Consider the following 15,605-nt stretch of genomic DNA (forward strand, 5'->3'; position numbering starts at 1 on the left):
CGGTTAAGAGTTTGTGAGTGACACAGAAGTAGGTCAAAAGCACAGTCCCAAAAGCGAAATGGAGATCCAGAAAGGGGGGGCAGAGATAAAGGGAGTGGGATTATGGCATGTTTAAATTGTGCTCTTTCAGAAGAGTAGCTATTTAATTCAAAGTTTGAAAATGGGGGATCCCTGTTTTATGCAGTAGCATATCCGCCTACATGTAGTTTTTGTTAGATATGTCATTCAATACTGTTTTGTTTTCTGTACTGCTGTATGGCAAGCTCACCTAAAGGACCTCGGGAGTAGAGAGCGGGCTGACTCCAGGATGACTGCTGAAGTGCACATTTATACCTTCCGGCCTGTTCCATCTAAGCCCCACAGGATGGAGGTCTGGCTGGCTGTTTGGCTGGTTGGCAAAGACTGGGGGAAAATCAGAGCTGGTTTCCTGTAAACCAACATCCTCAGTGCAGAACCATGTAAAGCAGTGCCAGGCATAGTCGTATACTATGACTATGGCAGCCAACTTCCTTCACTTTACAAACACAAACACACACTCATATACCGTACCGTACACGCACACACACGTCACACAAGGTTACTGTTATGTCTTCTCCACACACACAATACGCTACCCTCAGTCTAAAATATGCCAGTAGAGTAAATTGTATGTTTGTTGGATGTATGCAATACAATACAACGCAAAATAACAATCTCAGCAAATACAAAGCTCCTAGCGGTGGACAGTGACCTCATACACGTACCCTCCAATCCACACATGCACAGCATATCTGAGAGAACATTCATTATGTGTGCTATTGTACCACTGTCCTCAACCTGCTAAGGAGAGAGGAGCGAAGAGGAGAGAGGAATGTCACAGTGACCTACAAGCCCCAAGATGAAAAATAGCATGTCGCCGAAGCAATAGCAGAGCTCTGCGTTATTCACTTTGCTACGAAGGTTGAGCTTGGTGCGATACGGCAGGGCACAAGGCGGTCTCTGTGGTTACACTCACCTGAAAAAGGGAGGGCAGCTACTTATTGGCTCAAAGACAATTGGCCCGGTGCACCTCTTCGAATCCCATTTTTGTGCTCTCTAGCCAGGTCTTGTTGAAAGGCCTTGAGCACGGCAGGCTATTACCAGACTGCTCTCTCCTCCTCCATCTCCTCCCTTTCGCCCGTCTCTCCTCCAGTTATTACACCTGCTGGACTTCCTTGTTCCTTGGGTCACACAGAGTCAAGCAGCCACCAGTCAAGGGGGTGTGGATAGAGGCGGGGGAAGGACCAGGCCCTGGGCAGATATGAGAGCCCAGGGCTGTAGAACGTGCTCTGGGCCTGGCTGCGGGACTAGCAGAAGAGCCCAGGGCTACACCAGCAGGCCTACCTGGTCTCTCACTCTCCACTACAGCTCCAGTCCCCCCCCCCTCCTCCTCCTCCTTCTTCCTTACATTGAAGTAGAATCAATAGAGAAACCTCCTTCACTGCCTGTATACCAGGGGGGCCTCTCATGTATAGCAGGGATTCAGTGTTTTACAAATGTCCACCTACACTCCATCTTCACTGAGTCACACAGGAGAGACGGGGCCTAGTGGATTGCTGTCACTGATGTAATCACACAAAAGCATGCGTGTAAGTAAGTCCTAGGGGAAAAGTCATTGAAATTCTGATCAGGGCAGTTCTAAATCCCAGCTCAACATGTGAACGGCATAGCAATCCCACAGAGGCGCTTCTCTGCAGGCAACACAACAGCAGCAGCCCGCATCTTGGGCTGGACCCAAACCAGGAGGGCTTTAGGACCCTGACTGGTGTATGGCTGGAGGCCTGGATGTGGAGCGCTCCACTGTGCGAGCCCCTCCACTACAGTGGAGTAGCAGCAGCATGGCTTCAGTGGCCAGGCTCCAGTCACAAGCCCGCCGCTTTCTTCTCTCCCTCCCGGCCTGAATGCAACAGCAGACACTCTCTGGGCATTAAGATTGATCAAAGACAAATCTGTGCGAGAGAGATTATTAAAATTAGCATCTGTTTCACTGTATGTGTCGGGGGAGCTGCTGGGACAAGATCCCTCGGAGAGAGAGAGAGAGAGAGAGAGAGAGAGAGAGGGAGGGAGGGAGGGAGGGAGGGAGGGAGAGAGAGAGAGAGGAAGAGTGAAATAACGAGTGTTAAAGGACAATTAATACATGATTGGGAAACGTGATGAAACTAGCACACAGGTGTCCTATGGTGTTTTGCCCCATATGAACTCTCTGGCCTGGCTGAGCACACACATAGAGGAGTAGAATGAGGATGATAAGGATGATAAGGATGAGGATGATGAGGATGTCTAGTCCAGACTCTAATTTGAGACCCTAACCTTGGATATGTTTTAACATTGCTGGAACAGAGGACTAAGTCTTGGTAAAGTCTGGGAAACTCTAGACTGGGAGTATGCTGCGATACAGGATGTGAGGATATAAATGGCCACTTTAGAGCGAGCGCACAAGCATACAGTTCCAGCACATGATACACTAGCAACAAGCCCCAGCATAACCTATTGTCCCCAAATCCAAGTCTTGGGCTGGGGGGGTGGGGTGGGTGGGTTATATGAGGTTAGTGAGACTCTGTGCCAAACAAAATGGCGTACCTATGTAAACGTAACCCTAGCAGAATGTATTCAGCAGGCAGGAAGGCACAACATATAATCATAGACTTAAAAAAACTGCAAAAACTAACTGCAATAACAGGAAAGAGGAGGGCGATAAAAATCGACTGATTCTAACCCTAGAGAAATGGCCCGAAAGGCCCTATTCAGCATTTCATCAGAAACACAAATAGGGGCAGCCAGCCGGAGCAGACTAGCATGCAGCATTGAGCTCATTAGCAGGTTAGTGGTGGTGGCTTGTTCTCCCACTGAGACTGGCTAGGAGACTGGGAGGGAGAGAGAGTAAAGGCTGAGACTAGGAGACTGGGAGGGAGAGAGAGTAAAGGCTGAGACTAGGAGACTGGGAGGGAGAGAGAGTAAAGGCTGAGACTAGGAGACTGGGAGGGAGAGAGGGTAAAGGCTGAGACTAGGAGACTGGGAGGGATCAAATCAAATGTATTTGTATATCCCTTTTTACACGCAAGCATGTCACAGAGGGCTTCACATATGCCCATAGAACTGCCCCTCAACCAACCTAAACCCTCAAGGAAGACAAGGAAAAACTCCCAAAAAACTCTCAACAGGAGAAAAAAATGGAAGAAACCTTGGGAGGAGCAATTCAGAGAGGGATCCCCTCCTCCAGAGACGGTTGGTGAGAGAGAGGAGCAGAACACAGGCTAAACATAGTCATACAGTGTCGATGGGTTTTTAAAACACCAAAATCCATTGTTCAACTTTATAGATGTAGGACAGGGAGACTCGCGACCAGGTCCAGCGTTGGCTGACCGACGACCAGGCAGGTGCTGACAACTCAAACCCCCCACACCACAAGGGATGTGTGTGGGGGGGGGACAGAGAGAGGAGAGCAGGGATTAGAGAATGCCAGGAGCAGCTAACAGTTACAGTCATAATAGAATGAGATCCCCACCGGTCAAGTGTGGACTGGTGCAGCAATTTAAGGGGTTAACAGAGAAAAAAAGGGGAATTTGATGCAACCCCACACACCAAGACAGCGACAGCCCCCCCTCATTTGGAACATGAAATCTGTTCCAGGGGAAGAGAACTCTAAAATAAGTTATACTTATAGAATAAGGATGGAAACAACCCGTCCCCCGTTGCCTCCAACTAGTAACATACTTACCTTTAACAGTCATAGAATTGACTAAACAATAACGTTTTTAACCTAATTTTAAATGTCGAAACAGTATCAGACTCCTTAATTGAGACAGGTAATTTGTTCCAGAGAAGAGGTGCTCTATATGAGAACGCCCTACCTCCAGCTGTTTTTTTCTTAATTTTGGGAACCACCAGATAGCCGGCATCTTGAGATCTAAGTGTCCTTGCGGGGTAATAGGGTGAAAGGAGACCAGAGAGGTACAGTGGTGCCAATCCATGCAGAGATTTGTAGGTTAGTAGTAGAACTTTGAAGTCAGCTCTGGCTTGGATAGGGAGCCAGTGTAGAGAGACAAGAGTAGATGTTATGTGATCAAACTTTCTTGTTCTGGTCAATAGTCTAGCAGCAGAATTTTGCACCCGCTGTACATTTTTTAGGTGGGTAATTGGGAGGCCAGAGAACAACACATTGCAATAGTCCAATCAGGACGTAACAAATGCATGTATTAGTTTTTCGGCATCATCCTTTGTGAGAAATTTTCGTATTTTGGCAATATTACGTAGATGGAAAAATGGGGATAGAGAGTAAAGGCTGAGACTAGGAGACTGGGAGGGAGAGAGGGTAAAGGCTGAGACTAGGAGACTGGGAGGGAGAGAGGGCTAAAGTCTGAGGCTGTGTACGTGTGCATTTGTGTGTATGTCTGGGACCCAATACCTGCCTCCCCCTTTGGCTGGTAGGGCTGTCTCTCAACACCTGCCTGACTCAGGTCTGACTCCTCTTCTCCATGAAAACAGTCTGCTAGATCAGGGGTGGCATTTCCAAATCTTCCCAGGCTACCTCGAATTCCCCCCCCACCCTCCCTCACACACACACACACACACACACACACACACACACACACACACACACACACATACACACACTCCCAGGCCCTACCAGGCTGTTTGATACACACACGCACACACAGCCTGAGTCTAATACAACATTCCCTTTCAGAGCAGCTTCCTTTCCTCTTCCTGTCTGACTCACAGTCAGCAGAAACATTCCCAGGCCTCCTCTTTGCTTCCTCTTCCCACTGCTTCTCATAGGTTGCGGAAGTTGTCTGTCAACAAGGGGCCGGCCTACCCCACACACCCATGCTTTGATCTGAGCAGAGCCTGATCAGGACCTCCAGCAGTCAGTCAGGCTAGTGCCTTATGTCTGAGGGGAGACATGCAGATGGTAGTCTTTTCCCATGTGCTCACCTCATGATTGGATTAGACAGTCAAATGCCCAAGGTGCCAGATGTCATCATCTCGTCATCATCTCAACCTTGTTGGTCTAAGACTGTCCACCATCCTTCCTCAAGTGCTTGCACAGAGGACAGGAGCCCAGGCTGTTCATGGTCCCTCATGGTTGGAACTGGTCTAAACTGTGGCTGAGCCATCCATGTCGGCAGCTAAGAGAAATCTCTCCTGCTCTGACAGTCTATCCAGGCTGGAGAACCATCCGTTAGCTGCTAGAGGTTAGAGCCAGGGACTACACCACCCCAGTATATCCAGAAAGAAAAACACTAATATTGAGGACCAGAGCACATGGAGCCACTGAACAGCAATCGTCCAATCCCGCGTGTTTGCCTAGTCGCAGTGTACAGATGGAGGGGTGGGGTATGTTTACCTTGACACAGTGCTACAAGCAGAGTGCCCCAGGCGGCGGGTGAAAGCAGACCGTATATCAGCCATTTCAGGAGTGAAGCCATTCAAGCTGCTGCTGCTGCTTTGTGGCGAGGAGCCGACAGCTACAGTAACCATGGAGAAACAAAGAAGAGACATAGGTGTCCTTTATGAGGCCGTCGACCGCTCTGGACGAGGTTGTCTCTCAATCGAACTGAATGGAGTAAGCTTGACAAGGCGGCGAGGAGGCGGTGGGCACATGAAAGGGGTAAGGAGCGGTGTGTGTGAACGTGCACTCACACACCCCAGCAGCAGCATCCCACCTCCTCTGGCACCTCTCCACCCAGCACGCTCTCCCTCGTTCCTATTCCTCCGCCCTCCCAAGTAAACAAGGGAGAGAACAGAGAGAGGAAGCAGTAGGAGAGAGAGGAGAGGGAGGGGGGGGAGGGAGGGAATGCTGTAAGCTGTTAATTGTCAGCTTTGAAAAGACAGAGAAGAACTGTATACACAAAAGCACACAAGAATGAATGCTTAATTCTCTTGATCAACAATGGCACTGTCAAGGCATATTTCGCTTAATAGTTAACACAACTTCTTCAATGATACATGGGACTTCAGTCCTGTGTGAACAGTGAACAATGAAATATTCATATTGGACTTGAAACACAATAACTGCCATGTTCCATGTTAAATCTGCATAATAACCATACCTGAAAGAGGGTGTTTTGTAATCAAATGCAAATGCATCTCACCTCTTCACCTGTGTTTAGTGGAACACACTGTTCTCCAGCTAAATGAGAACAGCCTGGACTCACATGTGCAGCGGCGGTAAGGCTGCAGCCAGACATCCAGTAAACGTTGTCTCCCCAAGCTTCCCAAAGCTCTCAGTAATAAGAACATTCATCTAAACTTGGGGTATTAGTGTTGGTCTCTCCCTCCATAGGCCGTGAGCCAGACAGGGGATAATGGTCTGGCAATGCCATGGCTAGGGGGGCGAGGAGGGGAGGGAAGGGGGGTATCTGTGGCAGAAATCCCATCTACTCACCTTCTATGTGTCATCCACTTAATGGCATTAGGTCTTAAATCCCTAAGTATTGCAGATTAAGACATAAGAAGATGTTCGCTCACTGCTGCCGGAGTACAATCCTGCCCAGTCCACCCTCCACCCTCCCCACCCTTCTCTCCCTCTCTCCTCCCCCTCTCCTCCAGGCAGGCAGGCAGGCAGGCAGGCAGCCAGGCAGCCAGGCAGCCAGGCAGGCAGGCAGGCAGGCAGGCAGGCAGGCCTGTGCTTCAGAACAGTCATATTTGATCAGCATCTTTATGGACAACACAAGGATCTTCAGTCCTGCCGCTACAGTCTAGCCTGTCACACTCAGGATAATTGTCTTAGATAATGTAATTCTCCCGTCGTTCTCCCTAAACGCGGCAGAAAGGCAACACTGTTGACCTACATTGCTGCGGATCTGTGAATTATACATGATGCCATCATTTGATTCTTGATTTTGGCCCGTGTTATTTCATATCTGGGCGCTTGTGATCATAATTGTGTCTCTCTTTTTTGCCTCAGACCTGAGAGGCGGTGTGGACAGACACGCCACAGCCACGTCTCACGTTTCATTGCTTATGACATGGGCAGAGCGGCTAGCGCTAGCCTAGCCGTGCTGCTAACGTCTGGTGCCTGACACTGCCCTGGTAGAGGGAACGGAACGAGGAAGTAAGGGCAGGGGGGAAAAAACGACCATCCAGCTTCCAACTCAGATCCGTTTATCTTGATCATGTTTGCCACGGCAGGAAGAAACGGAGGGGCCTTCTGGAATGCATGCCGATGGATTGTTATGGTTTGCACATACATCACAATGACCATATTGTTGATATCGTTTGATAGGAGGGCACAAAGGCAGGGGAGGGAAACCAGTGCTTCTTGTTCTCTTTCAGCTCTACGCCAATGAGCCCACAGAGGTCCTGCTGCTGTTGCTAGGGGTGCATTCCACAGCCTTGTCATTAAAGGTCAAGGGCAGGCTAAAATCAATAACAACACAGTGGAGAATGGCTCCAGGTCAGTTCAAACACAGACACAGTTACACTGCTGTAATGCACTTCATCACAAGGTAGCTCCACTCCTCCCCGTTTCCCACGGATCTCTCATGGCTGAAACTGACAGAGAGTAGTAACTGACAGAGAGGACTCCTTTAAAAAGCGCCAGTCTTCCTCTCCAACTGCCCTCTCTCAATGGGTCAGTCAGAGTAGTGTGTTTGTGCATCAACATACTGCAGTATTCCCAGGGGGGCGGTCCCCCTCCCTGACCGGGACCCAGCAGGCCTCTGGGCCAAAGGAAAGAGCCCAGAGCCTCAGGAATGGAGAGAGGAGACTCATAGACTGGGCTTTTAAAAACACGACCTCCCATAAGCACCTTTCTCATTTCCCCCCAGACTGAGACATGACCCCAAGTCCAGTTTCTAAGAATGGAGTTGCCGTGTTTGTAAAGGAGTGTGTCCAATCAGGCTGGCAGTGGCAAGCCCACTCTGATTGTTTGGGCCAGAGCAGGCTTTCTCCAAGAGGAAAACGGATGCCAGGCTTGGCTGCTTCTCAGTTTGAAGTTGTGGAGTTTCGCCGTCTTTCATCATTACTGTAGTCGGGTTTGTTTTGGTTCGCACAGTGGAAAGACTTTATCTGCATCGGAAGAGTGTGTGAGTAAGAGAGACACAGAGAGATAGAGAGAGAGAGAGAGAGAGAGAGAGAGAGAGAGAGAGAGGGAGAGGGACAGAGGGAGTGTGTGTTTGGGAAAAGAAAAGGGAAGGGGGGGGTTCTTTCATTTGAGGTATTCTGTTTGTTATCTGACTCAGGAATGAGTTTGGTAGGTGTTATCTTTACTCGTGGTGGCTGCTGAAGGTGGAGGGGGTGTGAAGCCTTCCGCCTCCCGAAGGAGCGCTGGAGCTAGCTTCACTGATAAGGCCACGGCTGGCTGGAGAATAGTAACACAGCAGCCGGCAGGGATGCAGGTGGCTACATGTCACACAGCTCAACAGGACCAGGCACAGGGGAACAGAACAGGCCACACTCATAACTCATAAGTAGGGCTACTCATTCAGCAGCCAGTGGTGTCACATTAAGCTAATGCATGTGCATTAACCATGTGGATGGTAACATTTCCGGAGTGATGAATAAAGCTTGAGTCAGTCTTGTAAGAAACGCAGTCATTTCCTTTGGAACAGATGAAAAAGAGCTAATGATGGTGATGTAGCTGAGCTGCAGGTTGTAAATGGTCTGACTGTAATTAGGCAGCAGAGAAATAGGGACAAAGCTGTCATTGGTCTCTCACTCTCTCACTCGCTCTCTGTCCCGTCCCCCCCGCCCCCCCATCTCTTTCCCGCTTTCGTTCACGAACAAACTAGACATGCAATGCCTCTGCCCTGTCTTCTGTAACCATGGTGACGATGGCAGACGGGGCGTCCTCATCACCAGGGGGCAGTGTGGGCTTTGCCGCGTGTTGCACATTGGTGCCCACCCCGGTGCCCTGCATCTCACACACACACACACACACACACGCAGAAACACACAGTTGTCTGCTACTGACAGCTGCCCCTTGGCGTCTATGCGGAGCCCACGTCACCCCCCCCCTTCTGTCCCTCCTCGGCCGCCTCTCACCCGCTCTCTTTTGTTGCTCACTTATTGTCAACTTCCACACTAAACAAAAACGCACATCCTCCCATGACACAAGCTAATTGATTATTGATGCTGCCAGCCCAAACTGACTTATATTCAACGGCTGTGAAAAGGGAAAATAGTTCAGAGACAATGAATTCAGAGCTTTAAATGAAACCAAAATAAGTCAAGGCATTTGCATGGGGAGCTCAAGGTTTTTGCAGCGGCGATGGGGCTGTCCTGTGTGCTGTGCCGCCTTGGTAACAGTCCGAGGTCTGAGGTGGAGAGATGAAAGCTGAGTGGTTGGTTCTGGAACAAACAGCCACATAACTTCTTCAGCCATGTTGTCGGCCTGACAGGCTGCCTGGGACCGAGTGTGAAGTTCAGTGACAAACAAACAGCCAGACTTGTTATTCTCCAGGTCCCGCTGCCATGATTGCTGTTCTTATCACCAAGATCGGGTGATTTCGTTACACACGGTGAAAATATAGCATGGCCGGTGACAGCAGGGATCAGATAGAGAGTGTGAGAGTGCCTGGGTAGAGGCATGTGGAGATGGGCCTGCATGCCTGAAGAGCCTGTTGTGTGTGTGAGAGCCTGATGGATTGAGAGTGGCGGGGAGATTGAGGCTCTGCAGAATGGCGGTGGAGAGGGATGCAGTCCCATGGAAATGTGTCATGAAGGCAGTTCCATTAACATCTTAATAAAGGCTGCCTGGCCCTGGAGAGCCCTCCTAGACTGACGGCTCTCTCTCTTCCTCTCTCTCTCAGTCTCTCTCTCTCTCCTTTCTCAGACACACACACACACAGTCACTGTAGCACTGCCTCCGTGGGGGAAAGTTTCACCAATGTTCTGCCAATGTTGCATTGTGAGGGTATTATGCTTCCCTAAGGACCGGCCTAAATGCATAGCCACCACCATGCTCCACTAAATTCCCTTTCTCTCCTTTCTCCCTGCTCTCATTTACTGTCCATTTCTCCATCTGTTAGATTCAGCGGTCAGACAAAAGGCTTTGTTTCTGCAAGCTGGCCGGTCTCTGAGACCAGAGAGAGGAGATGAGAGGGCACACTGGGGTCCGTGCAGAGCCCGGTCCCTCTGGCGTGGGTAGAGAGAGGAGGGGAAGTGTGCTGGGGTCTGGAGGGCTGGTGCGCTGCTTCTGGCGGAAGGAGGATGCTGCTTAGCGCTTCAAACCCTCTCCCCTCTCCACAGAGACGAGCTGGAGCCTGCGCAACGGCCAGCCCCATCTGGCTGGGCCAGCACTCCATCCCTCCAGTCCATGGCAGAGCCTCCACCAATGATGTGGTCAAGCACATTCCTTGACAGGCACATCACAGGGGTGACAGAAGGAACACCTCCCACCCTGGCCTCTCCAACCACTAAGAGCCGGGCAGAGCCTCGGCAAACACCACTTGGAAGTCCTGTTGTAAAGAGTACCTGGGGAAGGTATTGGAAAATGTAATGCAGAGCTGAGACATTGATTTCTGCCCCTCTGTGCCGTGTTGCTCATACTGAGTCAGTCGCTGCTTAACAATGTAGTGGCCTATGGCTATCAATTCCAAATGGTCTCAATGATTCAGTACGTCACAGTAGGCCACACACACACACACACATTCCAGATAAACTAACAACTGCAAGAGTAAGCCATTAAGCGTAGCCTTAATGGTAACAATTGTAGACGCTGTCTTTTCAAATATTGACTTGGCTTGTTGGCTACATTACCAGTGAACATACCCATCACAGACAATATGATACGTGATACTAGAGGAGGGAACAGACAAGGAACTAACAACCTGCATTAGGGGATGAGCATGTTTCAGCTCATTCATATCAGTTCGTAGCTCATTTGAATCTATTTCCAAAGCCAGACCGTTAAGATCTCCAGCTCTATAGATGCCTATCTAACTAAGCTATGCTGAAAGCTTCTAGTCTGGGATAAACGTAGCCAACAAAGGACAAGTCTAAATACAGTCATGCTGAACAGAATGCTTAAGAGCAGCGACTCACCAGTAAAAGCCTAGTGTTTACTGCCATTACTAGGACTAGGAGAGGGCAGTTGGGCTGTCTGCCTGGCTGACTGATTGGCTGGCTGGCTGTGGGTAAAGGGCCAGTGGTGTCAGAAACAGACTGAGAGAAGAGATAGTTCTGCTTTCTACCAGACCACAACTTCACTCCAAATGTTCTCCCTGGACACCCTCCACTTCATCAATGTCACGGCCGATTCAAATCTCTCTTGTGTCAACCCTCACATGAAAGCACACACAGGGAGACACACGAGAGCAAACACGTTCGCACGCACACAGACATGCGAGCACACGGGCACACATGTATATAACATGCTTCACTGAGCGGAGTGCGTGGGTCACACAGATAGAGATCTGTGTTTTGACAGCTGGACAGTCGAGAGGTTCTGATAAACAGCCCACAGTGAGCAGGACGGGAGGCCAAGAGCATTAAGACAAACAAACAGTGCTTGTACACACATCAGATAGGATGTAGAAGACCTATATATCTGCGATGAACAACTCAGTGAACACACAGCAGTAGCCGTAAGGCATGTGTGTGTGTGTGTGTGTTTGCGTGTGTGTGTGTGTGTGTTTGCGTGTGTGTGTGTGTGTGTGTGTTTGCGTGTGTGTGTGTGTGTGTTTGCGTGTGTGTATCAGACAGACAGCGAGTGTGTGTACATGGGGGGGGGGGGTGCTTTAAGGGGAGGGAAGCCTAACCTACCACACAGCCGCTGAGCGCATTTTGCACTGTTCACTCATTAAGAAATAGGTCAAGGATTCCGCCTGCATGCATAGCGACTTGTCAAAATCTCTCAAGCTAAAGAGGGGCAAATCTGGCTGCCTCGGGGGGGGCAGAGAGGAACAGGAGAGGAGCTGAGTGTGAGCAGGCTGGTGACACAGCAAATCAGAAAGAAGCCAGCGTGTCTTCACACCATGTAATTCTGTCACCTTACATGCAACTCAGTCCTGCCGTATAAGTAGTTTATGAAGAGGGGGGGAGGGGGGGGGGGGTTATCATGCCCTGGACCCCAGTACCTGAAGCTGTCTGGTTAGTGACATCTAAGCTCTGAGGCGTCAACCATCGATAGAGAACGCTCTTGAGTTGTATGCAGCAGTCGTTGTGTGGATGGGGATCTATCCAGCCTTCGTTGGAGACACGTTGAATGAGGGCGGTGTGACAGGGTGGGGAGGGAGGGAGGAGTTAGAACAGGGTTAATATGGCATTCACTTGCTGCCCCCTCAGTGAGGCTATCAGTGTAGACAACACCTCCAGGACTAGTCTAAAACAACTAATACCCAACAGCAGTGTTGAAACCAGAGCAGTAAAACGGTGCATCAACAACAAACACAACGAAACAGAATAAGAGAGCATGGCATGTGGATTCCCTTCTTGGAGTGGAGAGAAAGTGGTCCATAGAGAAACGTCCTCCAACTCGAGAACTGACATGATATAAACCGAGGTGCACAAACGGGCGTTAAGCACATAAGACCTTGTTACCCTTAAGGTTCCTCTAGATCTAAACTGGCATAAGCAAATCGATAGCCTGAGATCAACACAGAGCACTGTAGAGAGCCTGTCTGTCCAGACCAGCCCAGAAACATGCAGTCAGACAACTGGTGCTTGTGTTGAGAGCGAGAGGATAGAGAAAATGAGAGAGAGACAGGGAAGGACTCGCTTGACAACGGCCGAGCGAGAATAACCAGCATCCAGCTCGTCTTATTTGATGGTTTGCTCAATGGAAGCAATTTCTGTGCGTGCATGTGTATATGATTAAATCTTATTGATTACCAAGTGTGTGATGTGGGGGTTTGCAACAGCTTTTCTAGGACTGGCCCCTGTTCAAATACATTTCTTGAAAGTGCTACACTGAGACTAAATGGAATTGGACAAGCAACATACATAGACGTAGAGTTTTTAGATATGAGATGTGGTTGGATGGTTCTGTGATGTTGTGAGTGTGATTTTGCAAATACCCATTTTGTTAGTGTCTGTATTCATACTTTGAATTTAAAACCAAAGCATATCTAGAAGGACTGGAAGTACTTACATTACAACAATCAACAAATAGCACTGCTAAAACATTTGACAAAAAATCACATCATTTAAGCAACCAGATCAGGAATCTTCCAAAGCTCTCTTCCCACCAACGTTCAACACACAAGGCTTTGGTGGCTAGTGAGAGCTGATATGATTGTGTGTAATATCCTAAGCCTATGAGTGGTGGACTGGTCAAACATACTAATTTAAGTGCAGTAGCTCCAGACTATTAGTGCATGCTTTTTTCATCAGATTGGAGTTAATTAGGTGAATGTAATCAGCATGTGATAATCAACCCATGGCTGAGTGCTGGGTTTGTTCTTCCAAGGCAGCAATTTCCACCCTGGTGTTGCTTTTGGGGTCAAACTGCTGTTTCGCTTTGAGATGGATATTAAAATAATGATGTGAGTAGGTCATGCTTCAGATATACAAACTCTTTACGAAGAAGAAATAGGGTTTGATTGCATGGTCAGATAGATTAATATGCTCTCCATCACTCATGGCAGATGCCAGTCATTTTCATGCAAATGCAAAGCGATTTTCTACTTAAAACAACATTCATTTTCTTTAGACACTGTCATGAGTGCTTGCCGGAGCGCTGAGAGTGTGGCGGAAAATGAAGATTTGTGAGTGCATCTGCTCCGGAGTCATACAACAGATGAGCGGTAGTCTATCTTGAATTCCAAATTACAGACAGTTGGCAACAATGCATCAGATTGTAGAGGCTTCCAAGCTTGGGGGGATATGGGGAGTTATTCTATTATGCGGCACACCACATTGTAATAAGAAGCCTTATCATAAATCAACTATGTGGTGATTCTAGTCTAAACAGAGGTAAAAAATAACGTCTCAGTCAGGGCAGCGAATATAACTTGAAACCACAAACAATGTATCTGTCGGGTAGTTCTGTAAAGCAGAGTAACGGGGTAACATTTTAAGTGTGAACATGTTACATCCAGACCGCATTCATTAATTGGTGTCATTAAAGTCCACTAAAGGTTCAGTACAGTAGCTGTGTAAGAACGTAGGCTGCTCTGCCTATGGAGCAGATGAGATTACATGGGAGTTCGGATTCAAGGTCAGCACAACTGAATTGTTAGGTTAATTAAACCACGATTGTACTGGCAAAGATTGGCGTAGACTTAATTGCTATGTTTTTCATCATGTTTCTTTTTTACAGTTAAAATTGGTTTATTAGCCTAATAATTAAAAAAATCAACAGTGTCGATCAGACAGTCTACTTACACCATGCATTATCATTTCACATATAGGCTACTGCAGGTTATTTCAAATGTTTATATCGATTTAGTTTCCCTTGTCATCTAGGTATAGGTGGACATAAAGTGTGCAGAGTGGTAGGTGATGACATTATGCCCAATCTCCAGGTTGATACAATTTTTACGCATGAATAAACATAGGTAAGTGCATGTACGTTTTGTTTGTGGGCGACAAATCTTCCATTATGCTTTCTTATTTCCTGAAAATTACTAATTAATGCTCTTTAAACAATTACGATGTACCACCACCTCGCTAAACCGTGAAATAAAATACCCCAGATCTTACTGTCAGTTGACTCGCATTGACTGTAAAATTACCCTGCGTCGGAATACAGTAGTCTGAACGAATTGTTTTACGATTGGCCACTTTAGACTATGACATTAATTCAACCAGGATTTTTTGTTTTACCGTTACAATGAAAATGATCGATGTCACCCACCTCTAGGTTTCAACGAGGTCTCCTGTTTTCGGCTATTTTATAGCCTCGCAGTGTTCGTCGTCTTTTGGTAATGGACTGAACAACTTAAATCCACGGAATGTTCCGAGTACCAAAAGTCTGACACAGCACCTCTCAATGATGTTTGCGTAATTAAAGATTGCTAGCTAGATCCCTCTTGTTTCCTAGAAAATGACATAGGATAGGGCACTCTAACCCGTCTCTCATTCATACACATCCATTGCGCTGTGCTGCACGGCTGCAATGCTGGCTCAAAACTGATCTCTGAATTTAGCGCGTAACTTCGTAAGCTTTCGTTGACACTTTCTACGAATTTATAGAGACATGCCTGCGATATGGCACATTCCTTCAGTTTAAAATGGAATGTCCTCTAGCCTACCCTAGACACGGTTTGGCTTGCCATCGTCCGGTATCGTCAGCATGGGCTACAATTTCGCAGCATTTGATTCACTACTCGCACTGCCTTTCTTGTAGGGTTGTGCTAGGACTGGCACGAATCGGTGGCTCTAGCCAAAGCCAGTCAACGTACGATACTGTACCACTTGCACACCACAGCGTTTAAACCCAACCCCCCTGTACAATTCAGCATCACGGGCTCATTTTGTGATTGTGTTAACTGTTTGAGCGCAGAGTCCCATAGCTTGGCCATATGTTGTGTTCAATCTGTATTGGGACTAATTAAGATAGTCACGTTATTCTTGGAAATGTATTGATAAAGACAAATTTACCCGTATCATTCTGACAGGCTCTATCTCTCAATGGCCATCCAAATATCCAAGGAGGCGGATACGAATGGCATGAAATTGGTTACTGTACTTTAGGCGCA

At 48.0% G+C, this 15,605-nt stretch overlaps 1 protein-coding gene across 1 annotated transcript in view; it reads right to left on the reverse strand.

Annotated features, from left to right (window-relative positions):
• The window catches only part of plxna2 (plexin A2), a gene marked incomplete at its 3' end in the record, with an annotated part of 110,484 nt that extends 95,187 nt beyond the window's left edge, over positions 1 to 15,297 (reverse strand). The window contains 1 exon segment of the mRNA XM_062460508.1: positions 14,762 to 15,297.
• Between the last annotated feature and the right edge of the window lie 308 nt (positions 15,298 to 15,605).

The sequence above is a fragment of the Osmerus eperlanus genome, chromosome 4 (genome assembly GCF_963692335.1).
Source record: "Osmerus eperlanus chromosome 4, fOsmEpe2.1, whole genome shotgun sequence".
In the NCBI taxonomy this organism is placed as follows: Eukaryota; Metazoa; Chordata; class Actinopteri; order Osmeriformes; family Osmeridae; genus Osmerus; species Osmerus eperlanus.